A 13527-nucleotide genomic window follows, 5' to 3' on the forward strand; every position below is an offset into this window, starting at 1 on the left:
TTTTTTTTTTTTTTTTTTTTTTTAATATCTTAAAGCCAGAGCGTAAAAACTTCCAGATCCTTCTGCCGGAAATCAAAGGCGGCTCCGATGAGGGGAGAGAGAACGATGCGTCTGACTCCATACACTGCATCTGAACTGGATCTGCTTCGCACTCACTCTCGCTCACAACTGCACAGAACTGCACTCCGCTCTGATTCTCCTGTGACTGCCTTGTGACAGTCCTGACACACACACTGTCCTGGCCCTGACAGGCCAAGGGAACAAAACATCCTCACTTTGGGCAAACAATCTCCACATTGCATTCTACTCTGGCACAACACAGGCACAGCAGGTGATAAGAATTGTGTTTTCCCTGTCTCTGATGTTCAGAGAATGTGAAACCCAGGAATATTCCTGGGAAGAGTTGTGCCTTGCTTTTCTCTCTGAAGAGAAATGTGGCAGCCTCCTTCAGCATGGTTTATTCTGGTGTTTGGTTAACAATATTTAGCTCAGTTGCAGCGTTTTTTTTCCATCAGCAGTCCCACCTCCCTTTGAAGCACCTTGCTTTAATCCTGGCAGTCAGATGGGTAAAGGCTGACATTGTACCCAAGGAGGCTGTTCCAGACCTCTACCCCCAAATTCCAGCTGCAAAAGTGTGTTGAAAATGCATAATTCCCTGTTTTTAACTCCATAACTGGAGTTTTCAAAACTATGTGCAGAAGGAATTCTCATCTGTGAGGGTGGTGAGGCTCTGGCAAATGCAACAGCATCAGGTGAAATAACTGGTCACCATAAGATTGCCACAAACCCTATTAGAACAAAGTGACAAGTTGGTGGTGTGAAAAACGCCAATCACTTGTTTTTAAAATTTTAAAAGTTTAATAGTAATTAAATGGTTATAAAAATAGTAATTAAATTAGAGTAATAAAAATTTGGACAATTTGGATTAGGATAGTATGAGACAATAAAAACAAAGAGTTACGGACACTCCAGGTACCTTCTTCTGGGCAAAATAAGCCCAAAATTATAACAGAGTATTAACCCTTTAAAAAACCAGCCTGTTACATATTCATACACCTCATACATGATGCATAAATTCCATTCAAACAAAGGATTCTGTCTGGTCAGTGTCAACTTCTTCCTCTGAATTCTGACAGCGTTTTCAGGGCTGAGCGAGGCAGGACAAAGTTAGTTTCTTCTGATAAGGGAGCAATAAATTCCTTTTCTCTGAAAGATTTAGGTGTCCTGTGGCTGCTATCCTGGTGCGAGTACCTCATTCCTATCTTTAAAAAAAGTATCTTGCCAGGTAAGAAAAAAAGTGTATTACCAGGAGGTGTGGCATAACAACACCTGACCTCCAATCGAGATGTAAGAGAGTGATCTCCACCCACGGATGGCAGAGAAGGAGGTGACTGACAAAACTTTGGGAGGGGCTAAGGATATAAAAGGCAGAGCAGCCTTTTAATAAACGAGCATGTGGCTGATACTCACGGGGCCTCTCAGTGCTGTAATTTTTCCTGATTTAGTCCTTTTGTTGTACTTTTTGTTAAGGTTTAATAAACCTTTAAAATTTAAAAGTGAGCAGTTGTTTCCCACAGTAGTGTGACTGCAGTTTACATGCTGAAAAGGCAAGAGGACTGCCACATGATTGTGGTACAAATACAAATTTCTAGTACAGGGGGCACAGTAAGAGGAAGATTTTTGTCCTGGGGCCCATACCCCCAGTGACCCAGGTGCAGATGAGACACAGCCCAGGGGAAGACAAGGCCAGCAAGACTCCTCTGTCCTGGCCATTTTCTGCTGGGAGCAATTGTATTGAATTTTGGAGGTGCAATGCAAATTTAGGCCATTGGCTCCTGGACCAGAATGAGTTATTTTCCATAGGAAGGAAAGCCTATAGACCTGGTGTTTCAATGCAGATGAGAGGCAGCCCAGGGGAGGTCAAGGCCATCCGGACCTATTTGTCCTAGTGTGTTTTTTCTGGGAGCAGTCCATTGATGTATTAAATTTTAGAGGTCTGGCCCAAACCTCATCTGTTGGCTTTTGGAACTACAAGACAGCTCTTTTCCATTGGAAGGAAACTATGTCCCTAACATCTGTCTGATGTGGCCCACGGGAGGTCAAGACCAGCCAGACTTGTCTGTCCTGGATGCTTTAGTCTGGGAGCAACCTTGGATGTGTAGAATTTTGGAAGTAGATTCTAAATTTCCTCCATGAGCTGCTGGAAAAGTGGGGCAGTTCTTTTCCACATGAAGGAAAACAAATAGCCCCAGGGTTTCAGGTGTTTCCACAGGGAGGAAAACTTTCCACCCCAGTGCCTTGGGGGCTGCTTGGGAGGCCAAGGCCAGCCAGAGCCATCAGTCCTGGCAGCTTTCACCTGAGAGCAATGCTCAGACATTTGCAATTTTAGGAGGCAGAATCCCACTTTTGGGCAGGGGTTCCTGGCTGCAAAGGATGTCTCTCTTCCCCAGGAAGGAAAGCCCAGCACCTCAGTGTCTCAAGGGCAGTGAGAGGTTGCCCCCAGAGAGGACATGGTCAGCCAGACCTGCCAGTCCTGACAATGTCCCATGCCTATGTAATGTGAAACAACACTCCTGTCTCTCATTAGGCTCAGCAAAACACTTTTTTGGCTGCTAGGTTCCTGGTGGGAACAGAGTTTCCTTTTACTTTCAGATTTCTCAAAATGAATTTAATTATTTTTACTGTATTTCAGCAATTCTAACTATGCATGACTACATAAAATACTCCAAATGTGGACATTGTGCTCATTCTTTCTTTGTGCTGGGAGAGAGTATCTGGGCTGTTTGTGGCCTTCTTGTCCCTGCCCTGCAATATCTGAATAGAGTGTCAGGCTTCCTTCCAATGGCATTGCTGAACTGGGGAGCTCAGCTCAGTAAATGGTCAGTAGGATGACAGGAGCATCCCTTCTCCTGGTTCAGGGTGGGGAGTGGAACAGGACTGGTGCCAAGGAAACTGCCTCCTGAGAAACATGGGTGTGATGACTTGATTATTACTGAGCTCAAATTTGATGTCGTGATCTGAAAGAAAACCTAATTTTTACACTGTAGAATTTTTATATTAAATAGGGCTGTAAAGATTAGGTCTTTTCATGGAAAAGCTGATTAGGATTATAGTGATATTCTGTAGACCTGCTATGCCGTGTAAGCTATCACTTCATTGTGCACATAATACAAATTCACATTACTATGCATGCTTTAAAGAGGTCTTATCACTGTGACTTCTAATCTTTCTTATGTATGGCACTGTGAAAAAGCAACAATGATGTCTAAATCTGTATAAAAATGTATAAAATTTTTATATATGTATAAAAATTAACAGACCATAGATTGTGGGAAATCAGATCAATTTTCTCTATATATATTTTGCATAACTGTGTTTATGTGCAGAACTGCTTGCTCACATGCTGTAGCCATTTATGTATCAGTTAATTAACATAGGCTATAACTGCACTACCCTTGATTTGCTAAGTTTATAGGTCTCTAGAAAAAAAATTAATAAAGTAGAACCTTTTATAGTGTCAATAATATTTTTCCCTTACGTAGTTCCAATGTTTACATTTCATGCTGCTAAGTTAGAAGATCTTTATCTTGTTTTATCTGTAAGAAAGAAAATTATGTCAGTGCAAAAATGTGTGACACGTGGTCATAAGTACAAATGTGTTGACCTCCTGAAAAAAACGCAAGACTTGCCTAAAATCTTTCATACAATAGTGCTCCTGAATCTTCACAATAGCAAAGTGTCTGTAACTTCAGGCCTTTCTGTGGTAAGCTGCAGTTGGGAGGCTTCATTTGGGGAGCCCTAAAAAGGTGAAAGTATTAAACAGGGAAGTCTGTGTTTACATGGGGAGATAAAGCCTTTCTTGTTGTCCATGTATATGCACTAAACCTAATAGTGTGTCTGTGATGGAACCCCTGATCCTCAAAGCAACCCCTTCATCTTTAAGTTCTCTAGAATAAGGAAATTGGAAGCTTTGTGAGAAATTGTTTGCTGAGGAAAACATCCATCACTTGGCTGCTGATAAGATCTGACCTCTAAAAAGGCAGCTGAGCAGTGATGAGCAGAGGATTCAAGGTTAACAGAGCACAGACCTCTCTCAGGTCTTTCAGATTTCTCAAAATTAAATTCTCTTTCAGAGAAAAGCTGAAGAATGAAGAGCAACCAAACAGTTCTTTCTGATAATAGTAGATTCTTTTGACATGGAACTTCCAAAAACATGAGAATTGGCAATTTATTATGCTGTGCTACAGCTCACTGTTTAATAGTCACATAGAATTACAGGGACCTGACTCAGATTTCAGATAGTAGTGGTGGATCCAACTTGATTTTCTTTTTCGTTTTACTGCTCAAAAAATTAGCAGTACCAAAAATTGTCCCTCCACCAAGGAGGTGAGTTATTATTTCCTGTACTTTTACCTATAATAAATCCCTAGATTGCAGGGGTGCAGATCCTCTTATGGAAGTACTGGTTATATAAGCTGTGCTTGGGCTCATATTAATTTTAACAACTTTGAACCTGTAAAATCTACCAGGTTGTGTGTTTATTCTCTGCTAATAAGCTTACCTGTGTGGAGTTCCAGGGAATTGTATCAGTCTTCTGAATAGTATTTCATAGTGACATAGGTTTGTTTTTTTTGTTGAGGTTTTTGCCAAGATTCATTAACGTTCAAGGTAGTGCATGCCAGATGTAGATTTCTTTGGCTGTGGCATAAATTCCTGGTGCAAACCAGTTCTTCAGCACTGTCTCCTTCTAAGGTGCTGACAGTGATTGAGGATGACAGCCTTCCCTCCTCTCCTTCCAGGCAGATCTGGATCTTACAGAAGCCAGTGATGCACAGCATGCTCAGCAATCCCACTCTGCCAGCAGACCAGTATTTCTCCCTGTGAAATCCCTGGGGCAAAGAGAGGTGAGTACCCAGAGGCCAGGAAACTAACCCTGGGTTCTTCAGCTAGGGGCCTGAAGAAAAGCAGGAGAAACTCATTCTAGAGAGGCTGACAAGGATCTTCCACCCAGAAGACAACAGACAGCCCAACAATGTGACTAGGCAGGCTGGATGATCCAAAGGATCTTTTCCAGCCTAATTGATTTTGCTCTGTTCTTTGTAGCTCTCTGGTTTTGCAACTGACACTGAAAGGAAGACTGAGTTTCAGAATTTTAATATTGTATTTCTGGGATTCTCCGTTCAATTTGCAAGCTTGAGAAGTGCAAGACAAAACCAATTTGTGTCAGCCTCTGCCTCCCAAACCTTGTAAGTTGTAGCTGTTATACCTGAGAGAATAATGAGTGACTGTGTTTGCCTTCAACTGGTTTTCAATGCTGGACTCATCTGTGTAGGGTAGAAACAGTTTTATCTTGTTTGTTTAACATGCAAGTAAGTGCCAAGTTTTATCTCGTTTGTTTAACATGCAATTGTGCATCCTGTGGAAGGAAATCCAAAGAGAAAGTGGTGGTTGTGCATGAAAATAGAGAACACTGCTGTTGATTTTTTTTTGTTTGTTTGTTTTCTTGTTGTTGCTGTTGCTGTTGTTGGGGTGGTTTTTTTTGTTTGTTTGTTTTAAATTTTTTTTGCAGAGCACTGTGTCAATGGAAAACAATAAGAAAACTTGCTGCCTGGGAGAGACAGTGATAAACTGCCACATAAACAACTTTCTAATATCAAATTGCTGAAGTCCAACTGCACTCAAAGACTGAGGACTACACAAGGAAGATGAATAACTTATTTTCTGGATCAGATTTTTCATGCTGGCAGCACATCTGCCCAGCAAAGGAACCAGAAAACCAAGAGCTTTGGGGAGAAACAAACTGGAGACACTGTGGCCTTATGTGTCAGAAAAAGAAATTTCCCTGACAGAACAGAAAGTGTGCTTCAATGTAGTTGAGGTAAGTTAACAGGCCAAAACTTGTACCCATACCACAGCCTTCCACATGCTCAATGAGCATGCAAAAAATACCTCTTCATCTCTGAGAGACTGATGACATTCCTGCTAAAATTAAATTAATTTAATATCTTAAAAATGTATACACATTGTAAGCTCCATCTGTGCTCACAGGATGTTCTGATCCTTTCACTTTTGTTTATTTAGCAATTATGTCAGTAGTTTATGCAGAAAAATAAGATCAAAAAAATTAACCAGCCAAGCCACAAACTCTCTCTTTCTGCCTGGTAATAAGAGCTAATTCCAGCAGTAGTTACTAATTTTCACTCAACTTACTGATTCCTTTTGGGGATTTTTCTATCTGTTTTTTTTTTTTTTGTAAATACTGCGTCCTTCACTTGCTGGAATCAAAGAAGGGTAGGCAGCATCATGTGGCATGTCAGATTATTAAAGCCTTCAAGCAAGCTTAAAAAAATGATAAAAGATAACATATTTTTTGTAAAACTTGTGTTCTTCTTAAGCAAGTTAAAAAATAAAATTAGTAATGGAAATGTAATTTTTCTTAAAATCCCTAAATTTTAGGATTAATGATGTCAGTCTTCATGAAAATTTACCACAACCAGAAGAACATGCACAACAGGAACAAATTGTAATGTACATTTACAATTCACATATTTCAGTGTTTCCTGCTGAAATTGAACTGCTGGAATGGTGTGTAACAACTTTTTACCAGTACAGTAATGAGAGAGATAGGAAACTGAAAATATTATGCTGAAAAGATATTTAAAAGAAGAAGAGGAAATTCTTGTTAAAAGGTAGGGGGTTATGTGTGTGCCTATCAAAGAGAACGTGATCATGTAGAATCTAGTAAAAGACTATTAGAAATTACCATACAACTATGATCTCTAAAAAATAATCTCAGCCCACCTAAACAAATTTGATCAATTGTCACTGAAAATAATCTTTTGTGAACTGTCTATTAATATAAGCTGCAGCCATACACACACACATATATATATGTATGTGTATTAAAAGAAACTGCTGGAATTGATTTCTGAATAAGCAGCTGCTCCTTGAAATCCAGACTAATATAAAAACACCTAAACTTGTTTTATGCAGTTAGGACTTGTTTCAAGTGTTAGGATTAGGTAAGGTTGATCCTCAATTTTCCTGTGGGAATTGACAATTCTATTTGTTGGAAAATGCACTGGAGAAATCTTTCATCAGATGTTCTCAAACCAAGCCAGTATCAATCTTGGTGTCCTTTTTGCTTCATATGAAGCAAAGATAACTGCAAGAAATCATCTTTTACTGAAGAAATGTGCTGTGACTGCAGAGACATAAGACAATCCCACCTTCTACATGTAGTAAGAGTGCTTTGCCTGGTAAATTCCACTGGAAAAATTACTCAGATGGCAGTTTGGTCCTCATGTAATCACTGTAACTTGCATGAGTGTGGAGGATGCACAAGGGCTGGTGGCTGGAACAGGAGACCAGACAGTTCCTCATCTTGCTTGTTATGTGAACCTGAGAACCTTTTACAATTTAGGTAAATTCTACCTTTACAACCTGTACAATTTAGGTATCCCTGCCAGGTGAGAGTAAGGCTGTCTGTGTACAGCCAAACAAAATACTGACTTACTGTAGAAAAACTGTGCTGAGTGTATTGCCTTACCTGTCTCTTCTTTTCCCCCGTTCTTTCAGCACATGAGAAAATCTTCCAGAAAGGGGCAAAAATGACAATGTTAATTTAAGCCATTAATGTTTTTACACGCACACGCACACACACACAGAGAGAGAAATTCTTATAAAATATAGTTCTTACAGTTGTTATCATCTCAACTCACATGTAATCTCCAGAAGATCAATATAAGGCTGTTGTAAAATGTGATGCAGAAACGTTACGAAGGAAAACAACAAATTTCAAAAGTAACAAAGTCTAAGTAACAAACCACTGCAGGAAGGAAAGGAAGTAAAGAGTCATGCTCTGCTTTTCTCTTGAGACAGAACAGAAATGGAAATATATCAAGATGAAGAGGTGGCAGCATATGGCACTTGGCAGAGGCTCCTGTCCCTGCCCAGGTGACTCAGAAGCCAAGCAGGTCTTTACTGCAGCAGAGGGCACCAGAGCAACGAGGATGAGGTGTGGTGCTGGCCCTGCCTTGCCCAGCCTAGTGCATCTAAAGACTTGCTGTGCTGTGAATTCTGGTGCTTCATATTGCTTCAACATTTTTGTCACTCTAGGAGAGAGGTGCTGGGTAACACTGGAAGGCAGCTCTGGGATGGAAGTGAAGCAATGACATGTAAGCAAAAAGGCAGCAAGGAGCTCCATGGGAATCTGGGGCACATGCAGCTGAGTCAGCATTCTGCATCCCACATCACCCACAAGACCAGGAGGATGATGAGACGTGACCATTTAGTAAGCAAAACTTCTAATAAGAAATCATCAAAGCAAAGTTTCTTACCTTCCTTAGATTTTTTTTTCTTTTTTCACATCAGTTACAGCCTGAGGATAGATTTACATAGATCTTTTGCATTCCAAGTAGCCTGAAAACAAAAACATGAATAACTGCACTGATATTCTGCAAATTCATTATACACAGCATCAAAGAACTGCAAAAGGTTTTTAAACAAGTCTGATGTTTATATAATATTATTTGTGGAAATTGAATGGTTGGGAGAGAAGCATTCATGGTGGAACATTGATTTTACACGTATGCATTGCACATTCCCTAAGATCCTTCAGAGATTTCTTGCACAAATAAAATCTAAGCCTTGTGTGTTATGGTGGAGATACTGAGCATGTCCTTCCACAGTGGAAGGCTCTATTCTGCTGTCATCCTTTTATTATTTTAAAAGAAGTATATATAACTAGCTCTAATAGTTGCTGCTGTATCCCATGGGCTTGGATGATATTCAACATGCTCTTTAGTGAATACTGGACTTTTTTGCAAGGATTATATTGGATTGATACAGTCTTCTGTTTCTGTCATTGGAATTTTATAAAAGGAAATTAGGTTTTATTAATATGATGGTCAAGCACATACAAGTACTAAAGTTTTTATTTTTTGCTATCTGACATTTACATGAAAGAATCTTGGTGGTGTGAAATAACAAGAATTTTTTATACATGTTTGCAGCCACCTGGAAAAATATTTCATTCTGATATCAGAGGTTTCAAAATAGAATTTGTCCATTATTATCAGTTTTACAGGTCATGTTGATAACTAACTAACTAATTAAATATATATATATATATATATATAAAATTATGTTTATTCTGGTACCTTGGTTTTATATCAGCTTTGTATGGAAAGTGGGATATAAAAATTGAATGGTGAGATAATGCCATTTGACATTCACAATGGTATTTTACCTATTTCTCTCAGTCATACAAGCTAAAATGGGGAACCAGTTTTAATGTATAATCTGACAAAGATTGTTAGGGTGGCCACAAATGTCAAATCTTAGAATTGTGCCTACACATTATGCCTTCTTGAATGGAAAAAGAAAATTAAAAAAGGAATTTAAAATTGAGACTATATGTGGTAGAATCAAAACTAATTCTTGCGTGTTTTTAAGGACACAAAGAAAGAGCAATGTGAACAAGTGGAGATAAAATATAGCAGATTTAACGCTAAACTGAAATTAGATCTGAAAACAGTAATCATAAAAGCAGACACTGTTTTCTGTTTCAAATGCTGAAGCAGTGTGTCATGCAGGAGGAAATGCTGTAACTGGGGAAAGCAGATATTAAAAACAAGCTGATTCCACAGTTCCCAACAAGAAAAGAAGTTCATCTACCAATTTCTGAACTTTTAAAAAACAGAATTAAAAATAAGCATTATAAAAGTGACTCTGATGGAGGTCTAAAGCAGGCTTTGAGAATTTAGGTGCTCATCTTTGCTGTCATATATAATAAGAACCATAGGTCATTTCAGATCCCACTTCTTTGAATTTCATCAATGCAGTACTGTGGTAATCTGTGTTGTAATATTAAAAATCAGTGTTAGCATGTTACTACTGGTAATAGAATTAGATTCTGAGGGAAAGCACAAGCTACCTGAACACTGTACAGGAACCTAATATAGAAAGTGGTAGAAGTCTTCACTAGGAAAACTAGGAAGTACAAGGACATCCTCAGGCCCTGACCATTTCCAGCTTCTGGGAGTTTAAACCAAGGATGCAAAGAACATCTGCCACTTTAGCTCCTGGTACCATCTTCTGCTTCTGATCAGGGCACTGACATCTCCAACAATGTCCACATTCCTAGTGTAGGAATCCTAGGAGAGAATTCTGCAAAAGGTGGCAATTGCTGATTGAAAATTTTCTGTGGTGTAGAATCCCAGAATGGTTTGGGTTGAAAGAACTGTGAAGCCCATCCAGCCCACCTACTGCCATGGGCAGGGACACCAGCTAGTTCAGGGTGCTCCAAGCCCCGTCCAACCTGGCCTGAAACACTTCCAACCTTCACCACTTCTGCAATTCATAGTAAGGCTCTTGCTAAGTTAAAGACAAAATTTGTAGATATCTTAGTCTTTTGTGTTTGTACAATCTCAAAGGTCTGTGACTACAACAACAACTACAACAAGAAAACCCTGCTTCAGAAATTAATAGCTGTTCCTAATATTATTTTATTTAACCACTGATCCTTGATAAGCTTTCAACTTGTTTTGGTGGAAAAGTCTCAATAATAGAGATTATTTCTTTAATAAAATTGATAGAAGTGACACTTTTATTTACTGCCACCACATTTCTTGTAAAGGAAATGTTGCTTCATATTTATGTAAATGAAATGGTATTTTTTATAAAACAAGAATTATTTTTCCAAAACTGAGAAGATCTCAGGAGGATGGCCAAGTACTCTAACTTAAGTTTGTCTACATGGTGTTAGGATTCTTCATCAGTATTGTTAAGAAGTTAAATAATTTAAAGTTTCATTAATAGTGATTATTGCATTTTAATGTCTTCTCAGTATGTAGATAAATTTTATGTTGTTGCAAGCAAGGTTTTGGGATGTTTGTGGGGGTTTTTTGTGTTTGCCACAGCAGATAGAAAAGGTTCCTCCCTGAGCTTAGTTTTGGAGCTCACACAGGATTTCATATGATTATGAAATCAGATCTGTTACTGTGCCGAAGGAAGAGGATGTAGTAATAGCAAGTGATGTGTAAAGCATGACTGTGCAGAAGAGGGGGATGACAGAGGAGCTGAGGTGGCAGCCGGAGAGTTTTCTTCAGCTGTAGGCAAAGAAGGCAAGGCATAAGTTAAACTGACAGAACAGAAGAGAACATTTCATGACTGGGAAACAAATAAAGGGTTTAGTGAAGTAATTTGGTCCCAACTGTTACAATCTGCTTTAATCACAGAGGAGCAAGTGGGCTGTCTGTGGATTAACAAATCCTAAGGTTCAAATATTCCCCAAAACATGAGAACATGTACTTAGAAAAAGTCTTACAGCTGACAGGTTTATTTTTTTTTTTTTTGTAATTTTTTCAATGGGCTTTTCCCAGTTCTTTCAGGCTCATCCAGTAAAGCCAGACTAAATAAGGTGACTCATGGTGTGAACTGAGGGGACAATTCCAGCTATGTGAGTTCATAAACACAGTGAGCTAGCTACAAAAACTACGCAGAGAGGTCACATGCCTAGATTTCTAGAAAAATGCAAATTCAAAGATTTTGCTACTGGTATGTAAGAAATACCTTTATGTGTATTAATTGTAGTTACTCTTGGCATTGATGGGTAAATCGCTGCGAATTCTCAACACACGAGTGATTGACAAAAAAGTGAGAAGCAAAAATAGAAATTAAATTATGTATGTCAACCAGCTCTTGATCAGCTTCACTGGATGCATCTTCTGAATCGGCTCATCCACAGGCTGTCACAAGTGCATAGCTGAGAACATGCTTGAAATGATTACTAGTCTGGCATTTAAATTTAAAGACTGTTGATTGAATCAGCTTAAGCATTAACCAATTTTGTCCCCGTTTTAGCTAATTGGAATCTCAGTAATGGAACATCCCAGCCCCTCAATGTCTTGTTGTGGAGACGTGTATTTCTGGCACAGCTGGATGACTGAGCTGTTGCTCAAAAAAGCCATTTTCTGTCAGCTTCTCTGACATAACTCAGGGAGGGTTGTTTTCATGCCTGAGTCAGCATTTGGTAGCTGTTCTGTGTGTGTGCCTTGCCAAGCTGTTTCTGTCCTCTGCTGTCTGAAGTGGGTGATGAAGTGCAGGGAGGTGTTCCTGCCACAGGCACTGCCCTCCTCACTTCATTCTCACATGCAATCTCAAGAGCAGTGGTGAGTTTGGTTTGTGAGCAGGTTTCAGCCACTTTGCTCACACTGCAGACCATTCCCTTGTGTTTACCTTGCTTGTGACTTTACTTACAGCCATTTATGAGTTCCTCTGACAGAGCCTAAGCCCATAAACAGGTTCCTTTTGGTGATGGTCTCATCTCAAGCACTTGTAAAACTATTAAGCAGCTCATTGTTTTATGCAGCTCATAAAGACGCACTGTGGAAATCAAAGTCCTCTTAAAATAGGTCTAATAGATTCTGGAACAGGTGAGCATGTTCTACATGTATCAATAGCTCCCACAAACAGCCCATTCTTGATGTTTTTCAGTGCACTGTAATTTTACACTGACTGCTTCTACTGTGTATCTGTGCTTTGTGAGATCAGCCTTGCTGATGCCAGAAGGAGGGACAGGAGAGCAGCACTTCATTCAAAATGCCAAGGATGACCTGAGCATGTGCACAAACTGAAGGCTTTGGGGTCCCTTCAGTGTTCTCCAAAGACAGAAGTGACTTAAAAAGAATTAATGAACTAAAGCCAAAGTAAAGAAAGATCAAGATAAGGTTCTTTCCAGAAAACCAAGGCCCCACCAGATTTTTACCCTAAGAATAGTCATCAAAGAGATAATTGAACAGCAGAAGCCACCCAACTTCTCATATTTAAAGAAAGCTTTAGACAGGCTTTAGTATCAATGTCATCTTGAAGTATTATGAAATCCAAGAAAAATAATGGATATGAAAACTCTTCTAGCAAGACATAGTTTCATATTTTAGGTAAACATAGCTTCCAGGAACAGTTTAACAGAGCTGAGTGTCAAATTAAAAAGTCTTGTTTCACCTTTATGTCACTGCCTGCTTCATTATGAGAGGGTATAATGAGAATTATATGAAAAAGTATTTATCATTTGGCTTATGCAGCACCAGATAGCTTAACCACAGCAAGCATAATTTGGATTTTGCTGATGATACTGTGACCACCCCACCAACAGGATTATGAAACACCTTCTCCAATGTGAACCAAAAAGCTTTAATAATTAACAATTACCAAAATCAAGGCAGAACTCACCAATTTGCAGTTCAAATTGTCTGCAAGATATCAAGAGTAATAAAGGTGATACCAGAAGAGGTTTAATTAGGCAGCACAACAAGAGCTTTCCCCAGCTTAAACACTTGCAGCTTATCACTGCTTGGACTTGCAGGCATATTAAAGCTGTATCCAGAGTTCTATCTGCTCATAAATCCTGTTAATCCCTGGGCAACACTTAGGATATGTACATTGTGTCCTGAATGATGAATTGAATTTCATATTCATCACAGTGAAATAATTACTACAGGCTTGAGGAACACATTCCATCTCAAG

The 13527-nt window shown here is 39.2% G+C and overlaps 1 long non-coding RNA gene across 3 annotated transcripts; it reads left to right on the forward strand.

Moving 5' to 3' along the window:
* Positions 1 to 3: 3 nt before the first annotated feature.
* LOC135301034 (uncharacterized) lies at positions 4 to 13405 on the forward strand. Of its 3 annotated transcripts, none has more exons than XR_010362791.1 (7): positions 4 to 331; positions 4800 to 4904; positions 5104 to 5246; positions 5570 to 5878; positions 6457 to 6689; positions 7882 to 8017; positions 8119 to 9130. It is a non-coding gene; the product is annotated as an uncharacterized LOC135301034 (long non-coding RNA). The 3 variants fall into 3 exon arrangements; XR_010362792.1 differs by lacking the exon at positions 4 to 331 and adding an exon at positions 12551 to 13405 and having other exon boundaries at positions 4632 to 4904; positions 8119 to 8293; XR_010362790.1 differs by lacking the exon at positions 4 to 331 and having other exon boundaries at positions 4632 to 4904.
* Positions 13406 to 13527: the final 122 nt, after the last annotated feature.

Source organism: Passer domesticus, chromosome 5 (assembly GCF_036417665.1).
Source record: "Passer domesticus isolate bPasDom1 chromosome 5, bPasDom1.hap1, whole genome shotgun sequence".
Taxonomy (NCBI): domain Eukaryota; kingdom Metazoa; phylum Chordata; class Aves; order Passeriformes; family Passeridae; genus Passer; species Passer domesticus.